Source organism: Austrofundulus limnaeus, unplaced genomic scaffold (assembly GCF_001266775.1).
Source record: "Austrofundulus limnaeus strain Quisiro unplaced genomic scaffold, Austrofundulus_limnaeus-1.0 Scaffold28, whole genome shotgun sequence".
NCBI classification, from domain to species: Eukaryota; Metazoa; Chordata; class Actinopteri; order Cyprinodontiformes; family Rivulidae; genus Austrofundulus; species Austrofundulus limnaeus.
Genome location: NW_013952430.1, coordinates 3,104,481 through 3,124,499, shown reverse-complemented (window position 1 = coordinate 3,124,499; position 20,019 = coordinate 3,104,481). Strand labels below are relative to the sequence as shown.

The 20,019-nt window shown below is 36.4% G+C and overlaps 1 long non-coding RNA gene across 2 annotated transcripts in view; it reads right to left on the bottom strand.

The window, feature by feature from the left end:
- LOC106515384 (uncharacterized) overlaps nt 1-20,019 on the bottom strand; it is a 94,707-nt gene that overhangs the window by 64,702 nt on the left and 9,986 nt on the right. The window contains exon 2 of one of the 2 annotated variants that reach the window (XR_001310000.1): nt 7,467-7,516. This is a non-coding gene — a long non-coding RNA (uncharacterized LOC106515384). Of the gene's footprint in view, nt 1-7,466; nt 7,720-20,019 lie in introns of those variants that run through there. The other variant, XR_001309999.1, reaches the window with a different exon arrangement.

The window sequence follows — 20,019 nt, the reverse complement described above, 5'->3', positions numbered from 1 at the left end:
CACACACACACACACACACACACACACACACACACACACACACGCATATTCACACACAGACTGTGACTGGATGTAACTCAGGGAAAATGTCGGTTTTCTGTCAGTAAAAAGGAGTATTGTGATTTCCTCACATGTCCAAGTGTCTTTGTGTAGTTCACAGAGCCTAACTCTGCCCCTAGGAATTTAGCTGTGTGCAAGTGTGTGTGTAAAATGTGTTAAACTGGGAGAAAACAAACTTAGTAAAAACCTGTCAGACTGTACACACACTGTTAATATTATGTGAATGGATAATTGGCCCTATTAGCATAAAACTGCTTTCTTCCTAAAAGGAATGCAAGTTGCTCACAAACTTAAATGCCAGAGTTTTAAACTGAGATCATCTTCTGTAGATTTGTGGTCATTTTGGTCAAAACTTTAAAAATTAATGGGCAATACTGCCAGACGTGACGCTCAGAGGATGTGTTGGGAATGACTTTTTGTTACTATCACACCAAACTTTAGTCTAATATCTGTCAAACTGACTGACTTTGGTCAATTGGATGTGGTGGCCATCTTGAATTGTTTTTGATGTAAATAAAATTATTGTTTTCTGAAAGTTTTATTGAAATCAATCCCGTGGTTTATGAAACGTGTTGCTAGCAGACATTGTTGATTGCAAAACACAAAATTTAAAGAAGGACCTTGCATTACATGCAAGCTGCATACACTGAACCATGGCCATTTTAATGTTTTTAGGTGGCAGTGGCAGCCAACAGACAAAATACACTCTAACATACACTGATTTAAGAGTACGCAGTATTTTGGCAAGTAGTCCTACATTTTACTGCAGACAGGAAACTTTTTCCATATTTCCTACGTCAGCATAAAAATGAAAAAATCCTGTTGTTGTTGGGAGGAATAGAACAAGGCAGGTTACTGAATACCTCGAGGGAGATGTGCCGCAAACTCATTTTCTGATCTTTTTTTTTCTACTTTCATTCTCTGGATGACACAGATCCAGTTCTCACTTCTTTGTAGCTGCTCTACAACACAAACCTGCAAATGTTTTAAATTTAACCCTCTCGACTCAGCAGAAAAGAAATGATGTCAGTCTCTGTGTTGTGTAAAATGTGAGGCTCACTCAGCTGAAAGCTCTTTGAACTCCTAGATTTCTTTTTGTTTTCGTTAATCAGTTTAACAAACTCAAATTAGAAATTCACATTTGGGGCATTTGTTTTTCAAGTTAAGTTAAGGACGTCTTATTATCAGAGGTGACAGAAATATTAAAATTTATTACGCAGGTAAAAGTAGATAGCAGGGTTTAAAAAGAACATGATGTAAACCCAAACTTTACTTTATGAATACAAGACACTGTCACATTAAATCTTCATTTGGCAAAATAAATTTAGACTTAATTATTAGGTAATTATTAGAAATATGTTTGTAGAAAGGTTTAACAGCACTCAAATCAAAACTTAACTTGACGTCTCCACCAATCCCCCTGAGAAACACTAACAATAAATAAGTCATGACTGAGCTGTGGACGATGAAAGGCTCAATATTTCTGAAAACAGAGGGATGGCAAAAATATTCTACAAAAGTTATTTATATTAAGTTAGGTAAAAACAGTAACTGCTGGAGACAGGCACCAGCTTCCCCTGACCCAGAAAAAATGGCTTAAAGAAGACAAAAAGAGTTAATTTTCCTCATATCTTACACGGTGTTAAGTGGATGGATGGTAATAAAAGCAAATATACTAGACTTCAATTATCTAAGCACAATATTTTATAATCTAAAATTTGAAGTTGTCTTTTTATGGTGTTGACTGACGTACAGATTTTAGGGCTTGTAGAACACATGATATAATAAGGTGCTGGTTTTCTTGTCATTGAGATTTCAACACTTCCTTAAACAGATTCAGGAGAGTCTTTTTTACACTACTGACATAGATCCAGGAAATTTAGCTTTATTTTGATGGTGTTTTCTGCTTGGGCACAGATTGATTGAATAAAAAAATATAAAAAAATAAATTTGGAAAGATACAGTGCAAACTCAGGGCCTGAGTGACTGTGAATCTACAGAAACACACAAATGTCTTAAATAAATCACAAATTAAATATGTAAAAGACACAAAAAGTGAGGAAATGTGAGTTTGGTAGAGTATACCTTTGTTGTAACAATGCTTCTTGGCAATAAATCTTATGATTGGCAGCACCTGGAGGTACCAGGAGCTCAAAACAACCCACACTCTGCTCTACTGCTCATCCCACAAATGCATGTTCCTTACAAATGTGGCACCATTTAAAAGAGGAAAATATACAGTAAGCTTTCCCAACAGTATAAGACTTATTTCCAAGAACCATTGCTACAACAAAGAAATAATCTACCAAACACAAAGTTGCTAACCTTTTGTGCTAAGTATAGTTTGTAAAGAAAATGGTTCAAGAAAAAAAAAAACTACAAATGGTTTCTTCTTTAAATATTTACAATGCAGCATCAAGAAAAAAATGTCTCATTGATCATGGTAGAGAAAAAGACTTCTTTCTGGCAATTAGTGTTAATAACATTTTTTTATGTCACTGCTGACAAAACTATAAACCTATAATGTGTTATTTTGAGAGAAAATTCCATAAAAATATTACTGCAGCTTTCTTGTTATATTATTTTGCATTAGCTCATTGCTGTAAAACAGGAAAAATGTATTTTAGAAATTTTTGGTTTGCATGATAATGAAAATACCATGCCACCATTTGAATATCTGTTTGAATTTTCATGTAGGTACAACAAAATGTATTTATAGTTTAACAAAAGTGCAGTAGAGATTTTACATTGTAAGATATTTCTTTCATTCTGTATTTTTGCCAGACTCTAATCTGTAGTTTACATTTTAAATTCTGCATACTTTAGGTAAGAGGTGAATGACAGGAAAAAAAAGGTAAAGTTTTTTTATTATTATTATTTGTATGGGGGTGGGAGAAGTTTCTCTGCCCGGTAACAGAGAGAGCTGAGTCATATCTGTCAGCCCTCCTACACCCAACCACCGCTGCACTACTCTCGAAATCTCTCGGTGTGGAGATGCACAGCCTGGTTGGACTTGATACCAAAACTAACAGCATCACTTCATCCAGACGACAAAAACACACAGTTACCGTAAACGGGGGGGGGCTTTGACGGAACAAGGCTGGCACACCGGTGGGTGTGAGTGCACTTTATATCTGTAATGTGTGTATGTATGTGATTGAACCTTCTTGTGATAATTTACAAAAACGGACACCTTTGGCAAACCTTTCAAAAAAGTGCACACATTCTGTCTATCTGCCAACTCTGCAGTTATGTTGATTTAAGGTGGACTTTTTTAAAGTCAAATTATAGTCCACTCCAAACAACAAAATCAAACTGTTTTAGGTATGTTTTTTTCATAATATCATTAAAAGTTTAGAAAGATATTAGCACAGGCCTGACAGAAGGATTTCTGGGCTGTTTGCCTGGCAACACTTTTAAAGTGCCTCCTTCACAAATGGTCTCTTCTTCAGTTACAAACTTTAGTGACGTAATAGCATCCATGTAGTTTGTTTACCTCGCTCAGCTGTTCATTTTGAAAAGTGTTAACTGGCGGTTTTGATACTTCACTGTCACTTTGGTTTCGAACTGAATGAACTTGATACGTTACATTCAAACATGGTCAAATTATCGCCACAATGTAAAATATATTGTCGACAAATATCAACACTTTCTGATTGGAAATCAATTATTGGTTTGTTCATCCACTCAGATGTGAGGGACCATGCAGGAGTCATAACCCCCCTTAATTATTTCATACTTCCACTAGTAAGAAAAGTAGTTGATCACATTTAGAGATATATTTGATATGTAGTATATAGTTTAAAAAGTATACAAAACTGGCATCAATTCTTTGAATGGACAGTGGACAAATCAGTTTATTTCCACACAATGGAATTGAATGAGGAACTGTAAACCAGTGAATCAAATGTTCAGGGGAACTAACTGGGCAAAACTGAGGCAAAAACAGCGCAATGATAAGATTCTACTAGCCTGGCTAAAACCAGACCCTGTACCTTCATTGAAACAACAGGAGCTCAAAAGTGGTGCATAGTTTCAATCGTCTCACTGATAGATTTAAGGTTTTCTATAGCCCATTTCAGACATTCAGTTCACAATATTATAAGTCTGGTAAAGTGAGGACGTTTGCTCATTCCCTTTTGCATTAATGTTCCTGACATTTTTCAGACAGGCCCACTTAAGCAATGGCAAGAACCACAGTGCATAGAATATTTTTGTCTTTGTTTCACAACTTTACAAGTGAAGTATAATTCATAAGTCCTATTAGAAGTCAAGTACACTCAGAGCAACATTTTATACCAATCCAAAGATGTGTGTCGACCTCAGAGTGGCAAATACGTTTTGGATTTCAGATTGCCAAACAGAGCAGGCTAAAGCTAAATTCCACTATCTTTACCAAAGAATTTCTGGTGCCCCATTGTTTTTTTTTTTTGTTTTTTTTTTGTTTTTTTTTTGTAAATTCTCATCAAGTTTGGCTTCTGAAAATGCGTACAAACTTTAACGAGACACATTAGGCCGTGTCTCCTTGAAGAAACTGGAAGAAAGAATTACTTTCATTGGGACTGAGCCATACAAGGTGAACATGGCTAAAATGCGTGATGAGTTGGGGTCGCTCCCTACGGTCGCCACTGCAGAGTGAATTATGTAATTTACAAGAAAAGTGCCTACACTGTGCAGGAAGTGAATTCATTAAAATGTTTGGACATGCTTAACCAAAGCAATAGTAGCTGTGTGAAAGATGTGTGGACACCTTCCGATTACAAGTGTTTGTTGTTTTTTACATGAATGTTACTATGTGTCTTTGGATTTCATAATTTAGGCTTTATTTCTAAACTAAAGAATCACACATTACACCCTAAGTTTAATGATTGCAGCAAATCCTTGCAGTTTCAGATAAATTGTCTTTAACACTCAATGACGCTCAGTGCTAAATTGCAAAGTTTGTTTGCCTTCATGCTTTCTCCACATGAGTATATAATCAAAACTTTGCCTCAGTGATTTATTTGCTTTGTTTGAGCAACTTTCAGCCCAACAGTACACAACCTTTATTGGTGTTTCACGTAGATTCACTAAAGGGATGGTGAAGCAGTGCCCAGATGTAGGAAGTGTGATGGGAAATGTGTATATGCCATCAAATTTAGTTTATTCAGTTAATAAGTATGTCAGCCAAGATAACCTTATTAATTAAACATCAAAAAAGAAATAGGACACCTTTACCCAGTCACACTACACTCGAAGATACAATAATTTTACAACTCATTGATGAAACCATTGGCCTAATTGTCTCTGGGACACATAAATATCAAAACGTTACGCTCCCAGCATAACACACTTCAACAGAAATGTCACGTAAAAATAAAAAAGGAGGTTTTTCACTAATGGAGCCTGTATAGTCAAACAAATGTAAATGACACCAAACTGAAGTCAACATTGTTTAGTTTCAATCATCAAAACCAGTCTAGCAATGGAAAGGTATGCTAACATCACCTTAAGGGCTACATTTATGCTGTAGGTCTTAATGCTCAATTCTGATTTTTTGAAAAAATAAGATTTTTTTGGCATGAACATTCACATTATATTTTCAATGCAACTTCCATCAGACTGCAATGGGAACACTCCACAGCCCTGATGCAACCCATAAAGGAAGATGATAACATGATGTCACATTCAACTCACTGTTTACAGATTTAGCTAAACATGGATGCTACTTGTTAGCATGTCAGTTCTGAAGTTGTGGTTCAATCAGAGCCGATTAAATAATTATTTGACATGTTTTTTTTAGTACAGTGTTTATTTCTGAACCTGCTCCGGTTAAGCTTTTTATTTTTGGAAAGAAGCAAAGAGCTGGAAACAAAGTATTGACTGAGTAACTTTAGGGTCGATGCGATCCAACAAGGTTTCTATCGTGTTTTTTGCAGATTCTCTGTCATCCAGGAAATAGAAAATTAAAAGTATGAAGCAGAAGCAACTGGACTGCATGGCTCACTATTAGTGTCATTATTATTGGATCGATCCACTCACACCCACCTTACTGATGTAAAAATCAAATGTGATGTGACACAAGCGTTCAAACTGCAGTCGCATTGAAAAACATCAGATGTGTATCTGATTCTGTACCACATACAAAAAAATTGTATTTGTCACTGTCAGACTGTCATTAAAAAAATCTGCTATGGGAGGCCTGGGGCAAAAAAACGTTTTTGATTTGGGTCACATTTGCCTGCAGTGTAAACGTAGCCAAAGTTTGTGCAATTTTTTGTGAAATTATGTTTTTGATTTTTAGTTAATTGGGAATGAAACACACAAGAAACCAGATGGTCCAGTTAAAAAATAAACAACCCTATCAAATCTAAATTGGGATTTGTTGTGCCGAGACAAACGATTCACACAGTCAGCTAAAACATTCTCACATTTGCAGTTTTAAGGCAGCCAAAAGCTGAGCTGCATATGGATGCTAAGTATTGTTATGATACTACGCAGAGCCGATATGGTTCACTTTAAAAGGTTTTAAGAACTGCTGTGCGTTTGATACGTAAAACACAATAGCATGGGTCAGCGAAAAAACAGTCATCGCATATTTCTAGCTCAGTCAAAACAAGACTTTTCATTGATTCAAACCGTGTGTGTTTGACACACATTAAAAATAAAGTATCATCATTAAAGACTAAGAACCTTCCACCAATGTCTGTTAGAAAATACTGTGTGCCAATCAATCAAAGTGGTTGAAATGCTCCTGAGATGTAACTGTTTATATATTTTTATTCATCCGACAGCAGGGGATGTGAAATCACCAGGAAATTCAACACCATTACTTTCACTCTAGTCCTTCAAAGTACGATCTGCGTAACCAGAATACAAATTCAAATTCATGTCACTAAGTTAAGCGTGGAAAAGATTGGTAGCAAATATTCACCGATATTTGCCACAACTCAGCTGATCGCCATGAAGCTGAGAACACTGTAGGTGTTCTAACAGTGGACCAGGGATTATCCACAATAAACTTATACGTTATATTTCCTGTTATGTCCTTTTCTGTAATAGTCAGATTTCTGTTTCAGTTGTGCAATTTATTTTCATACATCGTTAAATAAAGTAAAGTAAATCAATGGTTTTAGGAAAGCTGAAAGAAAAGAAAAAAGCACTCTTGTAACCATGTCCCATTTAGTTCAGAAAATGTCCAATATTTTCCATCTATTGTTTGATTTTTTTTCTGTTTTTAACCTTATATTTTCTTATATCTTCTGAATGAATGTCAGTTATTTTAACTTCACCACAATGAATAAAAATACCAAACCAAAGAACGTTTGAGCCCAAGCTGTGACTACACTGATTTTTTACGTTGCATTCCTTCTTCAATTTAAGAACAGAAGCCAACGCTGAAGGAAAGAAATCATGGTGGTACTTACCAAACTGTCTATCTTCATCCTTCCCTTCATCAGAAAGTCTTCGATGAACACTGAGAAGCACAAAGAAAGATAGAGCAAGAGGAAAAAAAAGAAGAGAAAAGGAACATTTTAATCACTTTGAGGCAAGCCAGCTATCTTCCCACTCACATTTCGTAGTATTGAACTGACACAGACACACAACCCAAAACACAACACACATCCACATCCACAGAAACCTCCAAAAGGTCGGGATGAATCATAGGAAGAGAGCAAAGATGGGGGGGTTGAGATKCAAAGAGAGACAGTAAAACATAAAAATCAAGATCCAGAATAGAAAAGAGGAATGAATAGAATGCAGAGAGAAAGGCAGATGATGAGGGGAGGAGGGGAGTGAAACACATAGCTTGGCTGAGTCATCTGTAACCACCACTTCCTTCACTGCTCTACTGATGATGACTGGCCAACTTCTAAAATAGGCAAGCATACACACACACACACACACACACACACACACACACACACGACAAGAAATTCTGCTTTCAGCTTCACATCAACTAAACATTTTTGAAGCACACATGGACAGTTCTGAAGTAAAATCAAATTTTTATTATTGTTTAATACATCTGTGCAACTCGATGTGCCCAGCTTGGTTGTATAAATAAAGTTGGGCCTATAAGCTATTACTTGTGATAGTTAGAAACACTGTAAGGTACAGTATGTGTGTGTGTGTGTGTTGTTGGGAGGGAGGGGTGACTAAAGGAACGCAACATGCTCCTCTTGGGAGGAAAACTTTAAGGAAAGCCTGGGAACAAGAATGATGAGCTGACCTCACTGAGTGTCTCATGTGAAACAAGATGTTAAATGAAAGGGTGGGAGTGGGGGGCTTCCGTTCCCAGAGCTCCCAGAGGCTTGGCTTCTTAACGTACGCATACAAGGATTTTACAAACTGCTTTTTGATGAACAAATAAGGTCACGTTGTTAGGTTGTGAGCAAGTAATACATTTTTATAATGTTCAGAGATGAAACTGCCATGAATTATATTGTTTACTACATTATAGGCCAGTGGTTTTCAAACGTTTTAGCTTCTGGCCCCCCAAAAAACTTTTCTAATAACTCTTTTATATTACGATCACTCTCCTGAACAACAGACTTTATTTGTATAATTTTTACTCATCTTCTCTCTTTTTTATAATGTACCCAGTACGCATAATGTTTGTTATTCTTATATTCAATCTGAGCTACCACTACCAAAACCAAATTTCTTGCACGTGTAAGCGTGCATGACCAATAAAGCTTGATTCTGATTTTGATAAACATGGGAATAATAATATTGTAATAATATAAAATAATAGGCAAACCTAACAACTATGATGCTACTTTTATTTATTTATTATTTTTTGTTTGAAATAATTATGGTGAATTAATTCCGTAAACAATTTTATTTGCATTTAAAGTGATGATTGGAACTCATCTGGTGACATTCACTTAATATTTCATGACCCACAGAGGGGTCCTGACCCCAACTTTGGGAATCACTGCTATAGATATCAAGCTGATACTGCAGATGTAGCTTTGAAGACTATTTGTTTTATAATGTCACTGGCATCATCTTGAATAATTAAACATGTGGGACATAATCCTTCGAAAAGTAACTCAATAAATTATATAAATGTATATAAAAACCTACTTTTTTTGCTACCATAAGTGTTTCCTTCTGCTGGTTGCTAAACACAACACAAGTTTAAAACAAAATGGTGCAACTTGTGACAAATAAAGGATACAAATGCAGCAAAAGCCATCAATGATAACAACTCTATTAGTTATCAGAAAACTAGTATTGATTACATGGGCGTAATTTATGGGGTTAGGACCTCTACAATAATTTGATCAATCGATATAATCCCCATAACTTGCTCTAACACAATAGAACTGAACTGGTTAAGTACACAGCTGCAACTCTTCTTGTCTTTAGGTAACTTTGACCTGATGTCAAAATTTACAATGTCCTATATGTACGTTAAAATATAATTGCTGAAAATGACTTGCAGGGTTTTAGTCTGCTTTTGTCACACCATGTCTGTATTTGTTGAATCATGCATTGTAATTTGCCCTATAGGGACATTGTAGTGCACCAGGTAAATACATACTTTTGGAAAAGTGAGAAGTTTAGGTATGTCATATACAGTATATCCTTAACATTTTACATATTTGTTACTGTTGGGAAAAAAGTAAGTCTTTTTGTAATTGTTGAACAGACAGAAAAGGTGAGGAGGAAATAAAAAAAACAGGAAAGTTACAGTAAAAGCATTACAATGTATCCTGATCAACGTCCTGAAACATTTTACAAAAGTAAATGATTTCATAAATAAATGAATTTGCAGAGAGCATAACCCCCCCACCACCACCACCACCACCACCACCACCACCACCACCAATGGACCTAAAGTTAGGCCCTTGGTTGATTAACAAAAATTCAAGAATCTTGATTCCTGCAAATAAAAGTACAAGGAGAAGCTAAAGGACACAACCTCCCACTGACCGTCTTTAGTTTTATTTTTATTTTTTTTAGTTTTTTTTTTTATAGTTTTTGGTTTTCAAAGCACAGTAACAGCTTCCACAAATGTGTTATTTTTATCTGACTAAATGAATTCTGCAGTAGATCAGATTTTTAAACCAGGAGGTTTCTGAAAAAGCGCTTCTCTTTTTCAGAAATACATACAGTTTTTGGTCCGACGTGAGTGACAGCTTGTGTTGCAGATTTTAGCTGGAGATTCATGCTGTGTACACTGAAACATCGATAAGAGTCTGACCTCACACCTCCTCGATAATCCTACAGATAATATTTAGCATTTTTATTTACTTGTAGCCCCACAGGTTTTCATACAAACCACAGAAACAGAGTCAGGACATGCGTGGCCAAGTTTGGCTGGATGCAGGAAAGGAAACTAGTCTGGCTCTGGGTAACACTGTATAAAGTCATGTACTTATTAATTTATTGTGGACAGAGAACAAATAAGAAGAGTTGTAAGAAAAAAAAGAAAGAAAGAAGAATGACGTTACAGCTTCCAGATGGATATTGCTTATCTTTTGAGCAGATACTGCCAAGGTTTCTGTTTGAGTTTTGACCACTGAAAGGTCACACGCTGCTAAGTTTTTACACTGCAGCACTTTAAAGTATTTTGTCATATTTGTATTTCCTAACCAATCATTGCATACCAGTTTTTTAAAGTTTACTTTTACCTGAAAAATTAAAATTTATTACCAGGGGGACGTAGGAAGCCCTATTCACACACATTCAGTTTTTGAATTGTAGATTAATGTTAGTTAGTTAGTTAGTTAGTTAGTTAGTTAGTTAGTTAGTTAGTTAGTTAGTTAGTTAGTTAGTTAGTTAGTTAGTTAGTTAGTTAGTTAGTTAGCTTGAGTGCTACATCTGGTAAAAGTCTAGTTTTTTGGACTTGCTCTGAAATTAAAATAGATTAAAATGCTCTTAGATTAAAACTGATTTTGAAAAATGGTGAAACTATTTTAACAAACTTTTTTTTGTCGAATTTGGTGATCTCTGCTGAGCAATGACGCTCGATAAATAAATGGCATCACCACTTGTCAGAACTATCAGGATTTATGCTCAGGGTACAGTGACAGTGATTTCTCATAAATCATTCAGTGTGAGTGGAAATGGTTTCATTTTATCTTTTTTTTTTCTTTATTGGTGGAAAAACATCAGAACGTTTGAAACCATCTGCAGCCTTAGCCTGGCCGACACTTTCAGTGACATTTAGAAATTTGTCATTGCGCCCGCCAATACACACAGTGACACATCGATAGTGAGAGAATAAAATGAAAACAAAATATCTGTATCATTCTGAGAGTGTTATCATCGTGTTATTAGTCGTATGGTATTCATTGGTCTCATTCTTGTGCTCGAACAAGTAACCTCCACCTCCATGATCCGTTTCAGTTAACGACACCAGTCAGCAACTGGGAGGACACAAACAGACTCTTATCATTTCCAGCTGAGGAAATGATGGGAGCCAATACAAAGCCATAAATATTCCACCTCCTCTACAGTTCCCACACTTTTAACAACACTCACACAGAAGCACACATGTCTAACATTGTGTGCAGCCATACTGGCAGGGATTGAAATGTAAAACTGGCCATAAAGTTGTATATTTTCTGCTTTACATTGTATCTATAAAAAACAAACAAAAAATTGTTTCAAATCACACAACATACTGGTGGGCCCTCATTTTACAAATGTAAGAAAAATAAAGGGATTACAACTTGAGAAAACAAGACAGACTTTTTTTAGTTCTTTACAATTGTGAAATAACAAAACAGGAAGAAGTCCTGGAGCTAAAATTTGATGGGTCCGATTTTTATAACATCTCAGACAAGTATCCCAACCTTTAAGTATTTTTTATTCACAGTTTTTCACTGTTTCTGAAACAAAACCATTTCTAAACCAAATGATCAGTTCACTATAAAATTGCCCCCCATTTGCCAAAACCATTCACAAAACTCCATCCTCATTTTCTCATAAATCTAAACAGATGTTGTCTTTTCAAAACACAAGTTGCAAAAAACTCTCATTAAAGCTTGAAGGGAATTTATGAACAATAAATGTAAGTGTGAATAATGTAGCAGAAAACCAGTTGGATCTAAAAACTTTATGTCAGTCTCTGACTCTAATCAGTTCCAGCAGTGCACATACAAGGCTTTATCAGAAAAGTACAAATTGTCCCTAGGTGTGAGTGAGAGAGTGAATGCTTGTTTGTCTCGTTTGTCTCTATGTGTGGCCCTGTGATGGACTTGCGACCTGTCCAGGGTGTACCCCGCCCCTCGCACTGTGACTGCTGGATATGGGCACCAGTGACCCACGCGNATGGACTTGCGACCTGTCCAGGGTGTACCCCGCCCCTCGCACTGTGACTGCTGGATATGGGCACCAGTGACCCACGCGACCCTGAAAAGGAAGAAGCGTGTACAGAAAATGGATGGATGGATGGTATAACAAAACAGAGCCCAGGGGCCTCTGAGAGACTCCACACAAACTAGCAAAAAAAAAAACCTCTGTTCAATAATGATGATGATTCAGCCTTTTACAGTTTTTCTCAGTTGCTAAAACAATAATCCCTGTTGTTTGAACCAAAGGCTCAGTTGCCTGAACCCATTTATTAAAATTGCCACCCTTTTGTCAGAACTCTAAGCACGTTTCACCCAGTTAGACACAACTCACAGACCTATTTTCACCCACTAAAACACATTTTGCTCTGTGATTCACATGGGTTCCACAATGATAAGCTCAGGTAGCAAAAGTGAGACACAAATAATCAGAATCAGTTTTATTGCCATTGTCAATGAACAGGATTCACACATTAGGAATTTGCTTCTGTGTAAAGGTGCAATAAGTATAAAATTTAACAAATAAAGAAAATACAAAGGATAAAGGAAAAATACTGTAAAATATATAAAACATATGTACAGTTCAATACAGTAATCAGAGCAGACAATATACTGTATTTGGGGTAGTGCAGTTAGATCCAGTGATAAAAGTGACCAGAAAAACAATATGGTTGTTCAATTTAAAAAACCAGTGATAAAGTGGCCAAGGCAGAGTTATAGGTTGATGTGATTCTAAATGTTCAAGAGTCTGACGGCAGAGGGGAAGAAACTGTTCTTATGGTGGGATGTTCTGGTCTGAATGGACCGAAACCTCCTGCCTGAGGGGAGTGGTACGAACAGGCTGCAGGGTGAGAAGGGTCAGCTGTGATCTGACCTGCTGGCCTCACAGTCCTGGAGACGTACAGGTCATGGAGAGACGGGAGGCTGAAGCCAATCACCTTCTCAAATATGGATGGATGGATTTTAATGAAACTCCCACAAAGTAATCATTGAATGAGTATACCTAACTGACATTGGGAAAAGAAAAAAAAAAGTCTGGAGCTCTGTCAGATTTACGGATATTTAGCTAAAGTTTTGTGTATTAGCAAGAGTTACCCCTAACAGAAAAAGTGAAATCTTACAATACTGTTTGTGATCACCTAACATTATTTTAGGATTTGGCCAAAATGGCTTTAATTCTAATAGTTTTTAACATTAAATTGTTAAATCTCTAACATGATATGGAGCAAGCAATATAAATTCTTACAAGAAATGCTTAGTTTTAACATGTTTTACTCTCTAAATTAACATCTTTATAACTCAATTCCTCCTGAAAAAGTAGGATGTTCATTCTGAACCCCTCTGATCCACTTTCTGTTTATATATTGTTTCAAAAAAACTGCTTAGACGTTTTGTTTGTGAGTGTTTTTGAGTGCATGAGGTCAAGAACAGGAGTTTTGGGACAAGTTTTAAAGACATTGAGAATGTGAACCCTAGTCTGTATAAATGTTAGTTATGAACTCTTAAAGAAGATGCAGAAACATCTTAAAATAAAGAGCATTCATAGTGAGGTACAGGCCACAAAACCTGCTTGGTAAAAATAAACTCCCATTAAAAAAGGAAAAGTGTTTCTCCTGAAATGCTATGTCAGTATTTTTTTCTTCAGGATTTATTTTGCTTTCTTCAGCAGGGTGTATTTGTCCCTTTTGTCTCCAACTCCAATTTCTTCTTATCTAATATTGTAGAAAAGCCAATGTACCAAACTCAACCATTTCAAATGGCAGATGGATTGGTTTGTTTAAAATACCTGTTTTTTAGCCCAAAAGAGCTCTTCAAAACACTGAAATGTTTTAATAAAACATTTGCATAATAAATATGTGCTCTTTATTTTAGGGCTGTGTACTGGCAAGAATTTGGCGATACGATACATATCATGACAGAGGGGTCACGATACGATATATCCCGATATATTGCGATACTATAAGCAAGCCGATATATTGCGATTGTTTTTTCCAAAAATTCTATTAAATAAAAACCACTTATACCGGGAAAAAAATGAAAAACCAAAATTCATTGTCTCAGAAAATTCTAATATTACATAGACATACTTTTGATACATTTAGCTGTGTTCTGCTTTGAATGTATTTTATTTTATTTGTTTCATATTTCATCCATGTTTTCAATTATTAGACTAAATTTGACAATAAATAGTTTGAAAATGTTTTTTGCCGCTTTTAGTTTTTAATATTAATTTACAATATGGTCACCCAACACTTAACGGAGCCAAATGGCTGGCTCACTGCTGCCAACTAGTGGTCAAGAGGCTGAACTACAACATAAAAATGAACGGCTGGCAAGAAAGTTGACATTTTAAACCTTAATAAAAAATCGATACAAGGCTTTAGRATATYGATACAGTATCGGGAAATGAAATATCGCGATATTTCAGTGTATCAATATTTTCTTACACCCCTACTTTATTTTAAGTTAATGGTAAGACAACACTTTATTAATCTTATTTTAGAAATTGAAAAAGTATGTTGTTTGCCAAATTTCAGGTCTTTAGCAGATCAATGTTTTTGCCATTTGATCATTCAGTGATCAATTTAATCATAGAATTTAGGATATTATAGAAAATTTATTGATAAATCCTAGTATCGGACACATCAGAACAATAGAATTTAAGAAAAAAACTGATAAGACTTTGCAAGTATCACTTCAGAGAAGCACGCAAATAAATGTTCTCACCACATGCTGTAACTACCTGCTTCTAATAAAATCTGTTCATGTAGAAGTAACACATTTAGTAAAGCCCTAATAAATATCAGACAGGCCCTAAAGAACTATCACCAGTCAAAACAGAAGCTCCAACACTGAGGAGCTAATGGATTTCTCAAATACTGCATGAAATCATTTGTAACTACGTGAAAACTCTGCTTCACACAACACACATTTAGTTTGAGATTTGTACTGCAGCTCGTTTATCTCACTGACACGCAGCTTTGCTCTGTGCAAAGAAAGAAAGTAAGACGTTCTGACAAGTGCTGCCTCAGCAGAGTGCTCATTGTGGGAGAATGAGTTTGCAAATGAGTCAAGAAGACCCATTACACAAAACATCAGAATGAATACCCCTGCAGTCTATCTTTAGTGTCCGTGTGGGAATCAAACCAACACTTGTGCAGCTGTTGTTGTGAAACCCAAGCTAACACAGTAGCACTAAATGGAGCACAGAGTGGTTTCAAATTTAAGTTTAATTTGTCATTTACATATAAAAAAATTAAAGTTGGGTTATGACAATCATTGTGATTGTGTGAATGTGTTTACCAAAAGTCAATGATTAATAACAAAAAAAGATTTGTACTTTAAAGTTTAACAGCTGTCATGTCATAAAAAGGATTTCTGCTGAACAAGATTAGCTGAAGGATCCAATCATAAATAATAAACATAATAAGTACTAAACTCTTAACTTTTTTTTTTTTTTTTTTTTGGTTGAGTGAGCTTGAAACCAGCTCTGCAGATTGTGTCATATAAACCAGTTTCTTTGAAACCACAGCTCATAGTTGTTGGGTGCAAAAACAGAGAAACATATTTTATTCAAGATGTTTCCAATGAACCTAATAAAAAAATCCATTACTTTAGGCTTTTATTTAGTTAAACGCTGGATGACCCCACATAAACACCATTAATGGTTTGACTTTAACGCTGAGCAGGTCAGTGAGATAACAGCTGCAGATGTTGATGAACGATGTCAAAGCAGGTTTTGATTGTAACAGACAGGTACAAGGGAGAAGTGTGCCCAGAGATTATGCTAACCTTACGTCAAACTTTGTCAAACAAAAACTAATCCTTTATGGGAGGGGGGCGTATATTGCATCTTTACCTTTTGCCCTTTCCCACCAAATCCACTTTTATCTTGTCAGTCATCCAAACAAAAGGATATTAATCTTTTCCTAAAGCTCACTTGATAACTGTGTGACAAGGTCTGGCTCCAGGCAGAGCAGGTGGTGACTGATGACAACCTGTCTGAGCTTTAAGTGTTCATCGCAGGCATCTTTCAGCACTTTAAGCCCTCATTCTCAACTCAGCAGTTTGGGATTTCACTGAGTTCTTTGTCCTCCTGTCAGTTGGTGCCATCACAACATGAAACGAATGAGCCTCATTTACAGGGTAACAAAAACTCTAAGAAAGTAATAAACTGTAAATGTGTGAAATGGTGACAATGAAAAGACTAGACTAGAAGACTAGAAGAGATGTGACGTTCACAAAAGAACTCTTTGCATAGGAGCCAAGTTGTGGGCTGTTAAAGTGCCGTTTGTAGACTTTTTTTATCCCAGTAATATCTTTATTTTTCCTCCTTAACCTCAGAGACAATCGTTCCTCCTTCGTTTGTTCACAAAAAAACAGGCAGAGCAGAGTACAGCAGCTCAGCGGGAAAGGGGGAGTGGTTCTGCATGACAAAACACATGGTTCCACCCACGTGCCATAGTGACATCATCACTCACACCATACGCCAGAACGTATGTCCCTACGTGATGACATAACTGAATGTCTCTTTTGAACGGCTGTATTAAACAAGATTTTGATCCCTTCAAAAAGCCATTTATCCCATCTCTAACAACCAGTTGTATCAGTGTTATTTTACTAGTATTTTATCATGTATATAAATAGATTTTAGCAGTAATTAGACTAGTGCTTCCTAGTTTTATATATTATGTCAGATTCTGTTTATGTCATTTGTATTTTTGGTAGCAAAATCACCCTATTTGTTTGTTTTAAAGAGTTGCAAAAAATATAATATACTAATAAAATGACTGAAATGCTCTTGGGTTAGTCTCACTCATAAAAACAGAAACACACAGAATGAGGGGATCAGTGGTGGTGGTGGTATTGTTTAGTTTCCATGCACATACTTCAATACCACAATTAAGTAACTATGTTACCTTTGGTTGTTATAAAAATGCTACATATATCAAAACTTAATTTGACTTTGCATCATAGTCTATCTAAACACCTTGAAATTGGCCTCTGTCTGTTTAAGAACCTCCTACCATTTCTGACATTCCCACTTCAGCACGTCTTCACAACAATGCTTTGGTGGAGGGATGCTTTGTGGGGCAGGAACTTGGCTGGAGACTGAGCTCCAGGGAGGAGCTTTGTGTAAATAGGCGGAGCTTTGTGCCAACAAGTGTTTAGACAGTGCTGAATGGCTACCACAGTCAAAGTAACACTCAGGGCATGTTTTTTTAGGGAAGGACATTATAACATGACATAAAGCTCAAAAATGTCAATTTTGCATAATACTCCCCCCTCCCCTTTTAAAGTTGTTGAGTTATGGATTTCAAATGGCTTCAACAGCCAACAAGCCTCATCAAACACAAGCAAAAACTATGATTCAGTATGTTTTACAAATAGCGAGGCAAAATTTGTGGTATTAGCAGACAGTCATCCCCAACAAATACTCTGTGCAACAGACTAAATGAATGTTATATTTTTAGAATTCATTCTAGGTTACACAAATCGCAGTCAAGCAGAGAAATCATTTTTTCCACCCAGAGGAACCTTTTTGATCCTGCTCAGAACAGGATGGTGATGCAGATTTCCGCACCAAACTCAACTTTAACGTGAGCAAACAGCATTTCATCTGACACGGATTTTAAGCCTGTCACAGTGTTAAAAGCAATGTTAACTTGCCCACACAGTTATCATTTCCATCATGTCATCTCTCCACCCAATCGTTTCCATTTCCTCAAAACAACACTCCTCCTCACCCTCCAACTATGAATTTTCACCTGCTGATGATTAACTGTGAAAACTCTGATCAGAAGTACAACTGGAAGATGTTACAAGCAGAAATGAACCATCTCCCACACAACCTGGTGCTGCATTTTTTTTTTAATTCTCCAAATGTCAGTGTCTGTTTGGTCTTTTCATTTCTTTACCAACGAAAGAACCATATAATCTACAACTTTATTGTAGATTATTGCTCAGGAAACAATTCCATGCTGGTCATATTTACCTTGCAAGGTTAATACCCCTGTCACCTAAATCATCTTTCATCACTTAATCCCTTCCAGCAGCTGCCTTGTCTTCCTGTCTTCCTCCTTGATGGAGCGACTCCCAACAGAAGGTTGGTGACTCAGACAGGAGAGGATCTGACTCATCTCCTCTGGAGTCTAAACACCCAATTCCCACGCAGGTGGGACACTGAGATGTTATTGTGCCTCTGATAATCTCAGTACATGAACTAACAGAGGAGAGGGGGTGGGGAGGACTCTTTTTCTTCAGGAACACTGGGGCATTTGTCTTTGGGGAAGTTTTTAGTAGTTCCTAATTTCTGCATCTCAGGACTAAAGGACTGTATTGTACGCATGTGAACGTCTGTGTGTGTGTGTGTGTGTGTGTGTGTGGTCTAGAATTTGTAAGTGTGTGTGGGCAGAAGAAGTTGAGAAATAGCGTATACATTCCATTAATGAATAATGTCTGTGTAAGACCACCAAGAGCAAGCTTTTACTTTTACAGAACAGAGGGTCTATGACTCACTCCCCTTGAATGGGACCTACATCTGTGGAGGTCCAGAACACATTGCATTGAACTAACCAGAGCACTGACAAAGTCTTTATTCGTTTTGTTACTTTTAGGCAAACGTTTCTTTAACTGCTCACTTGTTGATGAAACCATAGAAAGTCTGTTTATTTGGACTTGAAAAAGGATCAGTGAAAATTTGACTGGAGAACAGTTTGAAACAATAAAGTCTCTCTAAAGCCAGAGTTTGGTTTGCTTTCTTTGATAAAGTGTTGTCATGTGTAAGTAATCACTAATATTTCAGAATTTTAGAACAAGATGCTGTATTGTTTAATGGTTTTTTTTGCAAGCATGCTTTAAGTGTAGCTTTGTTGCACTCTAAAAAAAATTAGCCGCAGTGTTTTCTAAGTTTTATTCAGATCTGACAAACCGCCTGCAGACACGCACATTATTAAGCAGCAACGAAGGCCAGAGGAGGCGTCTGCGATCCACTTTCTGATTGGAAACAAACAAAAGCTAAAGTTTCCAGGTCACTGTGTCTGACTTTCACATGTCTCTCCGAAAAAAAAAACTTTCACTCAGACAGCGTCTCTCAGTCGCAGTCCAGTCAGACCAAAAGACGAGGCAAACGCAGCCTCCGCTGCTGAGTGGGAGGTCAGATGGAAATGGCAGATGTTTAGTTTTCTTTTTTTAACCTGACATCTTTCTGGTGGACAACTTCAGATGGAATTTATTTTAAGTCAGTAACTTGGAAAGAGAACTTGCGAGTCAAAGTGACAAATGAGGAAGGCAACAATACGTGTTGATGTGGAACATTTTTGGAGGATTTAAATGCTGACCTTAAAATATGCCATGCTAGTTTTTCCAGAGCAACCCTTGAGTTCTAATTTACACCTGATCACTATTAACTATGACGAGTAAAGCTTCAGTATGTAATAGACAGAAGTCAAATAACCTGCAGTGTAAGATTAAAGTTGAACTTGATTGAGCTGTAGAAAGTTATTTTAAGTGACTGGAACTGAACCATGTGTTTGGTAGATTATTTATTTATTGTAACAATGCTTCTTGGTGATAAGCCAGTAGGAAAACCTGTTAATTTCAATTCATTTTTTTAATTCAAAAAAACTTGATTTGTTTCATAAAAACAAAATTTTATTCTATATACAAT